Source organism: Danio rerio, chromosome 9 (genome assembly GCF_052040795.2).
Source record: "Danio rerio strain M-AB ecotype USA chromosome 9, GRCz13ab, whole genome shotgun sequence".
In the NCBI taxonomy this organism is placed as follows: domain Eukaryota; kingdom Metazoa; phylum Chordata; class Actinopteri; order Cypriniformes; family Danionidae; genus Danio; species Danio rerio.
The window spans coordinates 7,722,119-7,726,026 of record NC_141029.1 but is presented as its reverse complement, the minus strand read 5'-3'; the positions used below and the strand labels follow the sequence as shown (position 1 = coordinate 7,726,026).

Here is a 3,908-nt window from a genome sequence, read left to right as displayed (position 1 = left end):
AAGGCTGTTTATGCAAATGAGAGAGATATTGTCACTAATGGGCGGGGCTTTCCCTCTCTGATGACATATACAAAGGCAGAATCATATGTCAATCTAAGTGTTTCTGTAGAGTTTTTTTTTTTTTATCAAGTGTGATTAATAAAAAATAATTAATAAATGTTTACCATTAGTTTACCAGCTAAATTCACACACTGTTGCCACACAACTGTGTTTAACCCCATGATAAAATTATTTTTGAATAATAGGTCCCCTTCAAATCAAGCAAAATAAATAGTTTTCAATTGGAAATAATGATATTTCATCTCCCCAACTGGCTGATTATTTAGCTTGTTTTAAGGAAAAACCCAATTAATTTTTAAAAAACAATTTTTTTACTTGTCTAAAAAACACGGTCCCACTTTATATTAAGTGTCCTTAACTACTATGTACTTACATCAAAAATTAAATACCATGTACTTACTGTGTTTATAATGTATTTGAGAACACTTGTGGTGCTTTTGAGTTGGGATAGAGGTTGGGTTATAGACAGGTTTGGTGGTATGGGTAGGTTTAAGGGTGGGTTAAGGTGTAAGGGATGGTCAACAGTGTATTTACAAATGTAATTACAAAAGTCAATTACAGATGTAATTACATACATGTATTTAATCAAGCATAAGTACACAGTAAATACATATATTTACACAATAAGTACATTGTAACAAACTATTAATTCCTGTGTGAGTACATATTAGTTAAGGCCACTTGATATAAAGTGGGACCAAAAACACTTCTTGGTTTAAGATTGTTACAATATTTGGACTAGAAACTAGACCAAAACTCTTTGTTATGAAAAGTATTTTTCTGCAGTGGGATTCTCCTATCATCTGTTGTGCTGAATTTTATTTTAATTTTTTTTAATTAGCTTGTCTAATATTTCTGTCTCCTAAAATTGTGACCCACATTTGGGAGGGTATATTTGCCACGCTTCACCAGTTTCGAAGCAAGTGTGTGTATGTATGAGTGTGTTCGAGTGATTTTGTATCCTATACCAAGAGATCAGTGTGACCTGTATAGAGGGACTGATTACTGAGTTATTTAAGCTGCCAATGCATCTTTAATGACCTCTCGCTTAAGCTCTTAATTCAATCGAAAGTCCTCAAAGTGGATGAACAAACACTTCCTTCTCCTGTATTTTGAGCGTGTTTACGATATTTGCTAGCATTGTTGTTGTTGTTGCATTTGTAGCCATTGTGAACATTGTGAATAGTTTTCGTTGCGTTTCGTCACTGAAGATGCAGATTTCTCTGAGCATATCTATATCTGTAAGTAGCGTGAATGTGAAAACGAGGCATGCTTACGTCCATGAGCAGTGTGTGTGTGTGTCTGTGTGTAGTGACTTGATGTTTTTCTTGCTGAAGTGGCTTTGGGGGAACCAGAGCTTCTTCACGCCACTATAAGCCATGAGTGTATCGATTCTACAGTCCTGTATCCCTGCTGAATCACCAATGACAATAAACATTATTCCTCTGATATTTCATCTCCCGACTCAATAAATTTTCCGATTTCAAATGTGTACACTGCGAAAATAAAAATTTAATCTCTATTTTTTTAGTCACACCCCTGCTGAAAAATCCAGCTTAAACCAGCCTAAGCTGGTTGTCTGGTTTTAGCTAGTTGACCAGCCTGGTTTTAGAGGGGTGTTGGCCATTTCCAGGCTGGTTTCCAGCCATTTCCAGCCTGGTCTTAGCTATTCAGGCTGGAAAATGACCAGCCAAATCCAGCTAAAACCAGCTTGACCAGCCTGGTTTAAGCTGGACATAGCTGGTTTTGGCTGGACTCCCAGCTTGGCTAGGCTGGTCAAACTGGTTTTAGCTGGTCATCTCCCAGCCTGACCAGCTAAGAGCAGGCTGGAATTGGCTGAAACCAGCCTGGAAGTGGCCAAAACCCCTCTAAAACCAGCCTGGTCGACCAGCTAAAGAGACCGCGATTTACGTGGCCGGAGGTACGTAAAGGCCGCGTTTGGTTTTTTTTTCGAGCGAACGCTGCGGGGCGGTTTGGCGCCGCTCCGCCCCTCCTCTTCGCGCTCGCCGGCCGACGGCTCGCCTCCGAGTGAAGGGCTTTCCCAACGCAATCAGTTTGTCCGCCTAGCTCACAGCGTTGCGTCGGCGGAGCGGAGGCCCCGGACGAGGAGGAGGAGGAGCCGGCCGCGGTGGAGGACGACCGGGATCGAGTCCAGGGAACAGCAGGTTCCGGAAATCAGGTAAGATGAAAAACGGAATCCGAAAAATAAGGGCGAGAACGCGGCGGGATCCGAAAACGCGGTCGAAATCAAAGACGGGGGCTTTTGCCTTTTTTTTTTTTTTTTTTTGATCCGGCGGCTTTTCACGCGAGAACGGCGTGGGCACACAGCGGCCTCTCGCGGATCCGCGAAAACAAAAAAAAACGCTCGAATACATACCTCAGGGATGTAAATGGCGGTCCGCAGAAACGTCCGCGGGGCTACGTTTCCACAATGAGCCCGGGTTGGAAAAAACATTGTATCCAAGATGTCGAACTTCAAAATGGTATAAATGGTCACCACCCATCTTGAAAAGTTTGCCCGCTCACATATACTAATGTGCCAGAAACAGGACGTTAATATCACCAACCATTCCCATTTTATTAAGCTGTATCCATATAAACGGCCCACCCTGTAGTTTTAATACTAGTTTTCAACTTAAAGACTTAATAACTGGATAATTAAGTTAACTAGGCAATTAAGGATAATTAGGCAAGCCATTTTATTTAAATAGGCTTATAATATTCATCTTAAAATGTATCATTTTAAAATCATGCTGTTTTTATTTCAGCCAAAATAAAAGAAATATGACTTACTATAACGGGGAAAGAAAATATTATAGAAAAGAAAGAACATAATTGCTCTTTTAAACATCACTTGGCAACTATTTGAAAAGGAAACTCAAATTTCTAATCATATTACCTAAATCTGTAAATACAAACTGATTGTCAGTTAATTGCAATTAAATTCATGTAAAATGTGCTTTATGACCCACTCACCAACTGTACAAAATGCTGGGTTCCACATAATCGATTTGTGTTGAGGCAACATGAAGGAATTAACTTAGTTTATTCATTTGTACAAACTGAAGTGGATTAAACATAAAAAAAAGTTTGCACAAAAAAAAAAAAACTCAAGAATTGTGGACAAACAGCAAATGTCATTTTTTTTAAGTGCCTAATTTATATTTAATACTGATTATAATAATCATTTATTTATATCATTCTATTTGTTATACGTTTTAATTAATTTATTAACCCTTAAAGACCTTTGTGGGCACCTAATGGGCCTATATTTTTATTTTTTAAAAAGTAGTTTTAATTTTAATTAATTAGTTTAATTGCATAATTATTATTATTTTTTTTTTGCATTTTTGTCATTTTTTAGTAGAATTGAATTTTCTGTATAGTTGTTATTTTTACTTTAGTAATCTTAAAAATAACCGTTTTTGAAGTTTACCTTTTTTATGTTAAAGGTTAACTTGTATGATAGTCAACATCAAAACAAGGGCTTCATCAAAAATATTAATAAACGGGATTTAAAATGACACTGCTTGCCTTAAATACTTCTGTCGTAATATTTGCATGTGACGCAATTAATCTTTCTTTTCCACAAGAGTGAGATTGGACTTCTACTGTAACAGTAGATTTACATTGAACTTACTGTCAGGCATAATCACAGATTCCTCATATCAGCTTTCCAAGCAAAGCTGTTGCAATAATCCATTGTTATTTTAAGTCAATGGGAAGATAATGATTAAAAGAAGCAAAGCTGGAGAAAAAGCGCACGTTGCATAACCGAGTCAAAGGCCATCATATGAGGAGGAGAAAGAGAGAAAGAATTTAGCTCCCGCTGTAAACAATACGAGGGC

General features: G+C 37.7%; 1 long non-coding RNA gene across 1 annotated transcript; it reads right to left on the bottom strand.

Moving 5' to 3' along the window:
* Nucleotides 1-96: 96 nt before the first annotated feature.
* On the bottom strand, nucleotides 97-3,156 carry LOC147842253 (uncharacterized). The gene is made up of 2 exons (XR_015499174.1): nucleotides 1,925-3,156; nucleotides 97-1,579 (listed from the first exon to the last, which is right to left on the bottom strand). It is a non-coding gene; the product is annotated as an uncharacterized LOC147842253 (long non-coding RNA).
* Between the last annotated feature and the right edge of the window lie 752 nt (nucleotides 3,157-3,908).